The sequence below is a fragment of the Odocoileus virginianus genome, chromosome 32 (assembly GCF_023699985.2).
Source record: "Odocoileus virginianus isolate 20LAN1187 ecotype Illinois chromosome 32, Ovbor_1.2, whole genome shotgun sequence".
NCBI lineage: Eukaryota > Metazoa > Chordata > Mammalia > Artiodactyla > Cervidae > Odocoileus > Odocoileus virginianus.
In genome coordinates, this window is record NC_069705.1 from 11,789,722 (window position 1) to 11,803,613 (window position 13,892).

The window sequence follows — 13,892 nt, forward strand, 5'->3', positions numbered from 1 at the left end:
TTTGAGTCATTTGATCCTATGCCTGGTTATTATGTTTCTAAGATTCATCTGTGTTGTTGCAAGTAGCTGTAATATAATTCATCTGTTTTTACTAATTTCTAATAGTTCGCAGTATGACTGGATCACAGTTTGTTTCTTCTGTTGGCTCATTGAAGGTCATGTGGTTTGTAGAATCATTAAAAAAATCATTCACTTTAAGTTTCTTGAAGCCCTTTAAAATAATTAATTCTGCAGTTATTTTGAGCTAGAGAGCCAGCCAGTCCAGTGTATTTTGACCATGCTGGCAATGGACCCTTTCAGTGATGTAAGTACCAGAATGTATACTATTTCTCCATTATGGCCTTACTCTGTATCCCCAAATAAGCCCAGTAAAATTTTAGAACTGTTTATTTGCAGTTGCATTGGCCACGTGGGTGGGTAGTTGGCTTCAAATTGAGGGCACAGAAATCAGTAGCTGGGCAGGATCAGCTCGTTCTCTGCAGGGTGAGATGGAGGCCGCTTGATGGAACCACGTTTATTTAGTCAGTCTCTTCAAGAGGCCATGAACGAAACTGGAATAAAAACTCAGGAGGCTGGTGTCTGAGCACGCTTCTAATCTCCCGGGAAGCAATTCTAGCTCCAAAATTCATGTACATCATCTAAAGTCCTCGAGACAGTTTTTCAAACTGTCTGAGGGAGACTCTGGGTGTTTTGTTGGAACCTGGGCGTGTGGAGGCCGTGTGGGGGGATAGAAAGAACACAGGATACTTTCAGGCTGATCCGGGTTTGAATCCTGACTTTGACACCTACTAGATTTTTATAAAGGATGACTTATTTAACTTCCTTCTTTGATTCTCTCACCTCTAAAATGGGCATGCTAGTACCCTTTAAACTGGATTCCAGTGAGAATTTCATGCCAAATTATGTTAAAGATAGGGGCTTCCCAGGTGGTGCTAGTGGTAAAGATGCCACCTGTCATTGCGGGAGACTTGGGTTTGATCCCTGGGTTGGGAAGATCCCCTGGAGAAGGGAATGGCAAACCAGTCCAGTGTTCTTGCCTGGAGAATTCCATGGACAGACGAGCCTGGTGGGGTACAATCCATGGGCTCACAAAGACACGACTGAAGCGACTTAGCAAGCAGGCATATTAAAGATGATCAGCGTAATGCCTGGAAATAATTTAAAAAAATATTTATTTATTTATTGGCTGTGCTGGGTCTTAGGTGTTGCATATGGGATCCTCCATCTTTGTTGCACCATATGAAATGTTTTAGTTGTGGCATGCAAGCTCTTAGTTTCGGCAAGTGGGATCTAGTTCTCTGACCAGGGATTGAACCTGGGCCCCCTTCACTGGGAGCATGAAGTCTTAGCCACTGGACCACCAGAGAAGTCCCAGGCCTGGCAATATTAGGTGTTCAATATGAGGTAGGTCTGTGTCCCTGCAGTCACTCATCATTAATGTCGCCATTATTATGCAGGAAAGCTTTGGCCATGAGTGAGGCTCTAGGACCTCTCAGGGGGCAGGCAATCTTCGCTGCCCTGCTATTCGGTCTGGTAAGTTTGTGGTCCTGTGCAATTTCTTAAGTCACCGCCCTTTCCCAAGGCTTGGTCCCTTACAAAGAGGGAAGGAGAAGGGCTCTATGATTAGGAATGGGAAGAATCAGATTTAGGGCAAAGCCTACTATAACAGAGTCAAATGTCTATGAACTGACAATCAAGTTGAAGAGGAAGACAGGTTATGCCACCATTTGTACAGGGGAAATCCACACGTGGCGGAAGATTTTCATCACTGTGACAGGGCTTAAGCCTGTCACTGAATCCAGCTGGTTTTTAAGTACATTGACAGTTGATATCTGCATAGACTAAGAAGAGAACCAGTTTAGGGAACCTTCCTGGTACTAGGGAGATGAACTAATGATGTGCCAATTCAAGTTTGGTTTTGTGTTTCGGTTCATGGCAGGGTCCATGGAGCAAGGTTCTGATCAATCATTTTCTAACGTGGTGCTTGTTCGTGTGTTGGATCATTTATTCATGACATCTTTATGAAACTTCTCCCATGTGGCCAGCACACTATCTTAGGTGCTGTGGGGAATACAGAAAGACATATATGTGTATATATGTAAGAGTGAGCCTTGAGTTCGGCAAATTCCTTTCTATGGCTTATATGTGGGAAAGTAGCTATAAAACATGGACTAAAGTGGTGAGGTCATAAAGTCCTAGAAGAAGTGCAGGTGAGCTTTTCCTGGTGGCCCAGTGATAAAGAATCCACCTGCCAATGTAGGGACACAGGTTCGATCCTTGGTCTGGGAAGATCTCACATGCCACGGAGCAGCTAAGCCTGTGCGCTACAACTATTAAGCCTGTGCCCTAGAGCCTGGGAGCTGCAACTACTGAGCATGCGTGCACTAAAGCCCGTTCTCCACAAGAGAAGCCACTGCAATGAGAAGCCTGCACACGGCGACTGGAGAGTAGCCCCTGCTAGCTGCAGCTAGAGAAAGGCCTGTGCAGCAGTGAAGACCCAGCACAGCCGTAAATAAATACAAATAAATTCATGAAATTATAATGAGATGATTAAAAATGTGCAGTTAAATTTTAGGAACATTCAGAAGAAAGAGAGGGCATTACCTGTAGGTAGATAGTGTGAGGTCTATTCTTGTTGCCTCCAATCTCACCCTTCTCCCTTTAATTCTGTTTGTCATCGCCACCCTAATCATTCTAAAATACCCCTTTCAGCAAGCCTAGCTTTTTCTTAAAACCCTGAAATGATTTTCTGTTTCCCACTGAACCAATTTCAAAGTCGCTTTCAGATTGTCTTATTATCTCTAGCTCTGCAGGTATGATTTATTCCTTCTCCTTGGATGAGGGTTGGAAGGATGGGGTAATGTCAGTTGCCTGCCATATTTTTGGCCTTCCTCATATAGCCCGTGATTTTGGCCTCAGTGTATCTTCCCTTGGGGATGTTGTCTGTGGGAATTTTTTTCCTGTTGATGTCTTGGGTTGTGGAGTGCCCACGCTTTCCTCCTACGTGTTTGTGTACTGTAATGAATTAGCATTTTCAACTTCAAGAGGCGAAGGACTTCCACACCTGGCCTTTGAGCTGTAGCCTGAGCTGAAGAGTGGACAGTCTGGCTTCTGTTGGTGGATAGATAGCTCAGGTTCTACCAGTTCCTAGTCTCAGCTAGGGAGCCCGGCTCCTGCTTGTGGGGCCATGGGGTTTCTGACCTTGACTTGGCATTTGAGCCTTAGCCTCTGTATCTGTACCCCCAGTCTGACTTCTGGCCAAGTCCGAGTGGTGGGCTCTTGTGCTCAGTTGCCCATTGTCACCTCTATTTGGTTGTTGGGCTTCTCTGGTAGCTCAGCTGTTAAAGAAGCCGCCTGCAATGTGGAAGACCTGGGTTCAGTCCTTGGGTTGGGAAGATCCCCTGGAGAAGGGAACTGGCTACCCACTCCAGTATTCTGGCCGGGAGAATTCCATGGACTATATAGTCTATGGGGTCGAAAAGAGTCGGACACGACTGAGCGACTTTCACTTTCACTCTCATGGCCATCTCAGATTTAATGTGCTCAGAACTGGACTCCTGATGTGTTAATACATGTTAATACAGAAGGAGAAGAGGGCAAAAGAGGATGAGATGGTTGGATGGCATCGCCAAAATGGACATGAACTTGGGCAAACTCCGGCAGATGGTCAGGGAGAGGGAAGCCTGGCTTGCTGCAGTTCATGGGGTCTCAAAGAGTTGAACACGACTTGGCGACTGAATGACAACAGCATTAAACATCCCTATGATGCTGCTGCTAAGTCGCTTCAGTCGTGTCCGACTCTATGCGACCCTGTGGACAGCAGCCCTCCAGGCTCCTCTGGCCACAGGGTTCTCTAGGCAAGAAACTGGAGTGGGTTGCCATTTCCTTCTCCAAGACATCCCTCTGAATAAAGGCTTATTGAGTGCCTGTTTCTTCATGTCGCTTTAACAGCTGTGATCTTATTTATGCTGTTAACTATACATACATTAGAGCTATATGGGGCCATCCGCGACACAGCATGTGTGTGTACGTAGACCATAGTTATCTGGGTTGACTCAGATGTGCTTTGCTTTAGATACTCTGACAACCTCAAGATTTATAAGAAATTGCATTTTGGATAATAGCATTCCTGATGCCAGGAGATCCTTGTTGCATGGTTCGGCCTTACTTATTATGAGAGGGGAAGTAATTCTCACACCTTCCCCTCTGCTCCAGACCCTTGAAAAGTGTGCTCCACACTCTATGTGCATCAGAATCCCTTGGGGTTCTCGTTAAAAAGACTGCTTTTTGGACACCCCCAAGCTAAACTTTCTAGGCTGGGGCTAGGGAATAGGACTGACAAAGGCGTATTTTTTTTCCAATTGTTATTAAGTAACTTTTACTTTTATTAGAAGAGGGTAGCAAAGACTCCCAGCAGATTACAGAATATAGAAGAAAGTCTTTTCTTGCTGCTTTACAATTCTCTGAAGCAGCATAATCCAGCTGGAACCAGAATCTGTGTTTCTTGTTTCATAGCAGGACTGAAAAGAACTGAAATTGAATGTCACAGAATGTGAGGTAATCCACCCTAAAATGGCATCCCTCAAATTGCCCAACGTCAAGCAATCAGTATCCTATTTCTCGTTTTTTCAGGCTTACTAACTTGAATACCTTTGTCTTCTACCATTCTTTCACATTGTATGCGATTTTTGAACTTGGTATGTAACACGGATCATTTTCCTTTCTCATTTTCATATTAAAACAGTTTGAGCTTTCATTCTTTCATGTTTGGATTTTTTTTCATTCTTTTTACTAGCCAGAAAGGCATATTTTTAATGTGTTCTTCAGGTTATAATTACTTTAAAAAAATTTTTGGCTCCATTATGTGGCAGTTCCCCAACCAGGGATCAAACCCATGTCCCCTGCAGTGGAAGCATGGAGTCTTAACCACTGGACCACCAGGGAAGTCCCTTCAGGTTATTCTTAAGTGCACTGTGATTTGAGAACCACTGCCTGAATCTCTTTTCCCCTTTGGCAAATTGTTTGAAACATTTATGGGAGAGACTATTCCAAGGGGCTCAGAAAAGAGGGGGCTGACTTGCAGCCTCCCCTTTCCGCACTGAGGTTGCCATGAAAGCCACGGGGACCTGGTTTGGCCACATTCAATGCCTGTGTCCATCTTGCCGAGTGTGGCTTTGGACCCTACTAGAACTTTCCAGAATTACCATTGCTACTTAAGCATTCTTTTCCGTGCTTTTCATCTTGTTGGTCTAACCACGTAAATGTCAGCAGAGGATGTTCAGCCTTATCATTAAACAGTGACCAACTGTCCTGGTTTGCCCCAAATTGAGAGGTTTTGTGGGATACACGGGTGTCAGTGTCCAAGCCACAGGGGTCCCGGGCCAACTGGGATGAGTTGGTCAGCCTAACAAATGGGTCCTACAGACCTTATGTGTTGAGACGAATGCTTTAGGAAATAACAGATTTGAAATCCACGCGGGTTATAAAATAAAGGAGCCCAGTGTGGGATGAAATGTATCCTAGGATTAGTCAGATTTGTGGTGGAGGACTGGGCAGTTCACAACGTTCAAGAGCAGGCAGATCCTCCCACATAGCTGCCCTGTGGGAGGGGGTGGCCCCTCTTCTTCCAAGTCGTGCTGGGCTGACCACAGTGGTGGGAACACAGCATCTGAAGTGAGGAAATTCTGTTAACTGAGCTCTGAGAGGAAGCTGCTGGTTGAACTCGACAATGAGTTGTCTGGAGCCTTGTGCCACGTTCCTGAGTTGTGGTGAGGGTGATGAAAGTGTGTGAGGAGGGCAGGGTCAAAAAGAAGATGGCTGCCGGGGTCAATCTCCTTACAGGGCTTGAACACGCAGCCTTGACCTCCTAAGGTCAGCCGGTCCACCCAGCTCTGCCTTTCACCCGGAACATTCCCAGCCAGGTTTGGGCGCTCTGGCGTCCTCTTATCCTATTCCTGTCAGGTATAGGAGAAGGCAGGGGATAGGTGTCTCTTTGCTGTTTCCAGGCAGAAGTCCTTCCGTGGGAGCAGGAATTTCCTTCACAATCTTCATCTTGTGTGCTATTTGAGTTTTCCTTCTTGAAAATGGTTTTCTTTTCTATTTTTCCATGGGAAATGTCAACAAGACTTCTCAGAGTAAACTTGCTTTGTGTGTGTGTGTGTGTGTGTGTATGCTTGGGCAGGGCTGTGAATGGGATGGAAAAAGACCCACCACTGATTGGGTGGGCTCTTGATGGCTACTGCTTTACCAGCCATTGCATCACTCAATTCTCAAGACAATCCTGAGGGTGGTAAGGATCCTTAAACATGCTTAAGCTGGCACACATATAAGTGGACAGCTTGTAAGTGGCAGAGTCAAATGCAGTTGCTGCCTTTGACCTCAACGAACTTCTCCACACAAACGAATCATATTGTTTGTTATGTCTGTAAAGCGTAATGGGAAAGTAGAAATTCTATAAATATTTGGCTAATCTGATTACAGAACCAGCCACTCTGGAAATTCAAGCAAAAGAATGATCTCTGGAGATCTGTGTTATTTAGGTTTTTTTCCCTCTGTCCAGAGTTACCTTCTGCCTTCATAGTCTTCCTCACCTTCTTAAGCACTAGAGACCATGACAATGACAGTAATGACCACGTGGCTGGCTCTGGTGATGGTAAAGGACATTGTCTCCCAACCTAATGAAGCCAGCAAAGGTTTTCGTTTGAACCCGATGCAACTGTTTTTGTTTCCTTGTTTTTTAGTCCATTCTTTCAAGAGCAGTGTGCATTTTGAAATTAACATTGTAGACTGATTTTATCTGGGAATTCCCTAGTAGTCCAGTGGTTAGGACTCCAAGCTTCCATTACAGGGGCCGTGAGTTCAATCCCTGGCCAGGGGACTAAGCCCCCACAAGCTATGCAAGGTGTGGCCAAAAAACCTCACAGAACTCCCTAGACTGCTTTTATCCTTTAAAATCTTGTTTAGAAGTAATTTCACTGCACAAAAGCTTGAATTAAACATTTACCTTTCCAGATAGAGACTCTCTCTTTGCAAATTCTGCCTGCCAATTTGTATGAGGACCAGCCTGTGTAAAAAGAGAAGATTTTTTTAAAAAGATTTTTCATTTCCTACTTAAAAATGGGCAACCAACCATGAGTAGCATTTGAGTGTACTGCCTTCTTACCATTTCCCTATAATCAGAAGTGTGTAATATAATTGTGATATGATTCTGATGATGAAACTTTGTATTTTATGTTGTACATACAAATAAGTCTGTTTCTGTGTAGGGATTTAACTGTGTACCAGTGTGTGGGTGTACACACACACACACACACACACACACACACGCACACAGATCCAGCCCTGCTCCTTTTCTCCAAACATCTGATGGTAATAACTCTTCCCTCCTTTCTTCTCCAAATTGGGAGACTGGGGAGAAACACGGACCCTCTTTCCAGGGTTCTGATGCTCCAGTGGGATGTTGGGACTCACTGCCTGTCAGTTTCACAGGGCATTGTTGCCTGTGATTTTCCCTTGCAGGAAGAGGAAATCTGGTCCCACCCAGGCTCTCTGTCTCCTTTGACTGTGACCAAGCAGCTCGTGAAGACTGCAAGTCTTTTTCTCGGTGTCAGAAAGTACTTAGGCAGACAGTTTCATCATTTTCATTTTGCTGGTGTCACCTGTTCACTTTCAGGATTTCAGAACAAAGCTCTTTGGGTAATACAGTAAGTGTGGGGAGGAGTAACGACACCAGGTTTTCTTTTTTGTAAATATATAAAATAGATTTATTGAGGTATAATTTACCTACCATAAAATTCACTGATTGTTAAGTGTACAGTTTGGTGACTTTAGTAAATTTATTGTGCAACTTTCACTACAATCCAGTGAAATCTAGAACATTTCTATCACCCCAGCATCACACTGTGTGACACACCCCAGAGTCTCTCGGCACCCATTTAAAGCCCATCTCCATGCCCAGCCTTAGTCCCAGGCAACCACTCAACTACTTTCTGTTTCCAGAGATTTACCCTCTTTAGAACTATCTTACAAATGGGATCATATAATATTTATTATTTTTTGTTGGCTTCTTTAACATATTTTTTTGAGATTCATCCATTTTGTTGCAGGTAACAATATTTCATTCCTTTTTATTGCAGAATTTATAGATAGGATTTTATTATATGGCTATACCACATTTTGTTTATCTGTTCATCTATTGATAGACAGTTGGGTCATTTCCACCTTTTAGCTGTAGTGAATAATGCTGCTGTGAACATGGGTGCACAAATATCTCTTTGGGTCCCTGCCTTCACTTCTTTTGTGTGTATCTCTAGAAGTGGAATTACTATATCACATTGTAATTCTGTCTAATTTTCTGAGGAATTGCCAAATTGCCACCTTTTTTTTTTTCTTATAGCAGCTGTACCATTTTACATTCCCATCAGCAATGACAAAGGTTCCAATTTCTCTATGTCTTTGCCAACACTTTTTTATTTTCTGCTTTTTAAAAATTTATTTTATACAGGCCATCCTAATGAGTGTGAAGTGGTTTCTCATTGTGGTTTTGATTTGCATTTCTCTAATGATATTGAGCATCTTTTCAAATGCTTATTGGCCGTTTGTATGTCTTCTTTGGAGAAGCGTCTATTCAAGTCCTTTGCCAAATTTTTAATTGGAGTGTTGGTTTCTTTGTTGTTGACTTGTAGAAATTCTTCATATATTCTGAATATCAATCCTTTATCAGATGTATGACTTGCAAATATTTCCTCTTGTTCCATAGGTTTTCTTTTCAGTCTGTTGATAGTGTTCTTTGATTCACAAAAACTTAATTTTGATAAAGTCCAATTTCTCAATTTTTTCTTTTGTTGCCTGTGTTTCTGATGTCATAGCCAAGAAATCATTGCCAAATCCAGTGTCATGAAGTTTCCCCTCTGTGTTTTCTTCTAAGAGTTTTATATTTTTAGTTCTTTCATGTAGGTCTTTCATCTATTTGAGTTAATTTTGCTATATGGTGTAATGTAAGGGTCCAACTTTATTCTCTTGGATGTGGCTATGTTCCCAGCAACATTTGGTGAAAACTATTGAATGGTCTTGGCATCTTTGTTGAAAATCATTTTCCCATATGCTAGGGTTTATTTCTGGGCTCTCTGTTCTATTCCACTGGTCTATTTGTCTGTCTTTATGTTATTGCCACACTGTTTTGATTATCATAGCTTTGTAGTATATGTTGAAATCAGGATGTGTGAGACCTCCTCCAACTTTGTTATTCTTTTACAAGATTGTTTTGGCTTTTCAAGTTCCCCTAAGATTCTACATGACTGTAAGATGAATTTCTCCATTTCTGCAGAAACGTTGTTGGGATTTTAATAGATTGTCCTAAATCCGTAGATGGCTCTGAGTAGTATTGACATCTAACCAATATTGTCTTCTAATCCACAAACAGGCATGTCTGCCCAATTCTGTGCCTTCTTTAATTTTTTTTAGTAATGTCTTGTAGCTTTTAGTGTACAAGCATTTTGCCTTCTTGGTTAAGCTTATTCCTAAGTATTTTATTATTTTTAATGTTATTGTAAATGGAATTGTTTTCATTTCTTTTTTAGATTGTTTATTGATAGTGTATGGTAATGCAATGGATTTTTGTATTCCCTTCATAACTTTTAAGATGTTGATCCACTCTCATTTGACATCTAGGATTTCTTTTGAGAAATTCAACCCATTCTGATTCCCATTGTTTTATATGCACCTGCTCCCTCCAACCCCACCTCAACCCATGGACTTATTATGGATTATCTCTTTATTGTTAATGTATGAAATTTCACAGTGATGTTCTTAGATGTGAATTTTTTTCCATTCACTATGCTAGTCACTTGGAGAATCCTCATTTTCTCTACTTCTAGGAAATTTTATTTAATTTTTCCATTCATAATTTCTTTCCCATGAATTTTTCCCTTCTATTCTATGACATTCTTATTTGGATTCTTATTCTTTGGATTTACAAGTATTCATATCTTTTTTACTTCTATTTTCAACTTTATTGCCATTTAGTTATAATTTATGGGAGACTACTTTATAATTGTAATCCTTTTAAATAATTTTATTTTGATGATTGGTTTTAATTTTAAGAGCTCTTTCCTGCTTTCAAGTTGTGCATTAATAGCACTAATACCTTTTAAATAACATCTTGCTTCTGCTTTATGGATGAAAAATAATCTTTTCTTTCTGAGAATATTATTGCCTTGTCTATTTTCCTTCCAAATTCTTTTCCTTTATGTTGTATCTTCTGCTGGAAGGATTTCCTTAGAGGTCTGATGATCCTTAGCTCTCTCTCCCTGTTTAATTGGAGCTGTTTGTGATGGGGGGGGGGGGGGAGGATCGGGTTGCCAGTGACCTTTTCTACAGCATTCTTTTATTGTCAGTATGTGGAAGTCTCTTTTTTTTTCCCTCCCTACCAGAAAAGTACCATCCAGTCTCCTGCCTCAGAATTCTGTTGATGTGTGTGAGGTTGTACTTGGCTGCTTGCACTTTTGAAATAGAGCAGGAATGGCCGGATGGTCCTTCATATGTAAAGAGTAGACTTTCATGGAATTCTCTTATTTTCACCATTTGCCTAGCTCTTGTCCTTTGATGAATCCATCTCCTTGAATTTGTAATCTCCTTGGTTTAATGTTTTTCAGAGAAAGACTTCTAGCTTCATTCAGTAGCAGGGAAGGCAGATGCTTGCCTAGTCACGTTGGTGAGGAGTCCGGGGAAGTCCATGTGTTCCCAATATAGGCTTTCAGTCATGTCCCTTCTTTTCATCCTGACTCTCACATCCTCAGGTTTGTTGGCTGGAAGTTTGTGTGAAAGCTTGGCAATACCACACCACTTTGAATATGTTGATTTTGTATTTATATATCTAGTGAGATGAGTCCCTCCTCACTCTTCTGAATTTTCTTGGCCATTCTCAGACACTTATTTATATGAATTTAAAAACTCATGAAAAAGAATCTAAAATAGAATATATATTTATTATGTATAACCAAATCATTTTGCTGTACACCTAAAACTATTAACTGTATTTCAACAAAATTTAAAACAAACAAAATTGCAAAGTATTTCTATAAACTTCTACAGATCTTTATGTATTCTGTAATAATTTGTTGTTGTTTAGTTGCTCAGTCATGTCATGTCCAACTCTTGCCACCCCATGGACTGTAGCCCACCAGCTTCCTCTGTCCATGGGATTTCCCAGGCAAGAATATGGGAGTGGGTTGCCATTTCCTTCTCCAGGGGATCTTCCCAACCCAGGGATGGAAACTGCATCCCTTGCATCTCTTCTATTGGCAGGCAGATTCTTTAACACTGAGCCACCAGGGAAGCCTGGATAATTTAATTTAGCTTCCCAAATAATTTTGTTGGAATTCTAATTGAATCTTATTCACTCTTCTATTTCTAGTGACTTGCACAGGGCCTGGATCACATGAGGCTTTCACAAAAAAAAATCTGTTAAGTGGAAATAAACCTTTGATTCCCATGCCTGGACTCTTTCTGTTACACCATCTTGTCTGATTTGTGCTCAGATCACAGAGCCAGCCAGAAGCAGAACTAGAAGCACTCATATATCATAGTTTACCATCCAGGACTTTTTATACAACACTTGTACCTGTAAAACACTCCTGAGAATTTACACACAGCCCAGCACAAAGGCCATGCCAGTGTGAATGAAAGGTCATAAAGCCATGGGAGTCAAACTGCTTTAAAATCCCAAAGAAATATCTCTGCCTGGTCAACCTGTCCCACTGGCATCTCATGCTTTGGAGTGGAGGAGTAGGACAGACAGGTGATGCCTCCAACTGATGGGTACGTTTACGGTGGGGCAGAAGGAATGTTATCAAGCTTATTTATGGTTTCCCATAGGAGGAGCCATATTTCAATGGCATGAACGTGAGTGCAAAAGTAGGATGGTTTATCTGCCATGTCTGATCCATGTGGAGTTTAAGTCATAAAGTTTATTAGTGCCCCTGATTTAATATGACACATTTCCAGTGCAAATTACTCTGAGATCATCGTGTTCATAAAATATGACAGAAATCTTTTAAGTGTGAGCATAAGTCCTGAATTAATTTAATAACCCAGTCTGGAAAAAGGCATGTGGTTTAAAACACACCATTATGCACTGGACTCCTGCATTTCTCTTCCACCCACCCCCACTTCTTGTGGCATTTTCAGAAAGCCCTTCTTCCTGTCTTGAGTCAGCCAGGCCTCTTCTCAGAACTCAGGGTTTTGCCTTCTCGAGGAGGTTTGGAAGAAGATGTGTTGGCAGGGCCAAGGCAAGGGGGTCTATTCTTCTGTACCCAGGGGCTCTTGAGCACAGCTACTTTTTGTTTTTAATGGTATCCACCTCAAGGGAATGATATATTGCCCTCAGTGGGCTGGGAGGTGCGTGAGAGAGCAAGTGGCCAAACCACAACATTGGGAAGGCCACGGTCGCAGGGAGAGTGAACACCTGCCTCTCCATCTTTCCAGATGGGAAAAAAATTACAGCAGAAGGACACATGCCTTGACTCTCAAATGCACGTGATATTACCGTGAAAACTGTGAAACATAAGTTGTTCTCTTTATCTCATGGCAGTGTAAAACAAAAAAACCAACATCGTCACTAAGACAAAAACCACAGACCCTCCGGTATAACTCAAACAACAGGAGGTTCAGCCTTCTGTCTCGTGGACAGGCCAGTGACATCCCATCAGAGAAATCTGTGACCCACACTCACCACTCTTGCTCAGATACTGCATGGCCGGAGCTTCCTCCACGCCAACTGACTCACTCACTTCCTGGGCATTCCTGTCTTTTTCCTGGACCTTGTGGTCCCCTCTTCGTGCTGCTTAAAGAGGCTGGGGCTGGACTCAGAGGACCCTGAGCCCCCTCTGGTGCAGCCGTCTGGTCTGCCCTTAATTCAGCCTCCAAGCAGAGCCTGGAAAGGCCACTTGAGTGCCCAGCGATCATATCTCTTTCCTGGTTGTGTGTTCCCAGGTTGAAAACAGGGCCAAGTGGTCCAAGTGGATCAGCTCCTCCCAGATGGCTGTCAGCGGCTCAGAAGGGATGCTCTGCCAAGGTCTGAATTGTGCCCGAAGGGGCACCCTGAGATGACAGTGTGGTCCGTATGACAGTGGACCAGATTGTAGACAGTAAAGGTAGTCCAGAGGAGGGGTAGATGGCTCTTTTTGGAATAAGTAGGGATGAGCTGGTCAGAGAAGACCTCACCAAGAGCGTGACAACTGACCAGGATCTGAAGAAGCGTCCAGGTTCACCAGGGGGATGACCAGGTGGGCTGGAGAAAGGTATTCCGGGGAGGAGCATTCACACAGCACACATGGGAGGTAGCATGGTCTTGAAGGGATCTCACACATGGTTTTGAGTTGCTGTGGCATTAGGTGTGGGGAGAGGCAGTGAGTGGTGGGGAGATGAATCTGGAGAGGCTGTCAGGGCCTAAATCCCAAGACATCTTTCAGGCCAAGAAGCTCGGATTCTATAGTTGTAGGAAATAGGGAGGGCTGGGAGCACTTTTTTCCCAGATGACATGGTCTTTTTTTTTTAAAGTTTTTATTAGAGTGCAGTTGCTTTACAATGTTCTGCTAGTTTCTGCTGCAAAGTGAATCAGCTGAACGTATACAGATACTCCCTCTTTTTGGATTTCCTTTCCATTTAGGTCACCACAGAGAACTGAGTCGGGTTCCCTGTGCTGTACAGTGGATTCTCATCAGTTATCTATTTTTGAGGGCTCTAAGGAGAGTTATATGTCAGAAATGTTGGTGGAAACCATAAGGAAATGGTGACACTCAAGAGGGAGGAGAATTTCAGGAAGGAGTGATGCATCAACTTTGTGTGTGAACATTGGAAGGAAGTTGGGAGGAAGGAGGGCTTCCCAGGTGGCA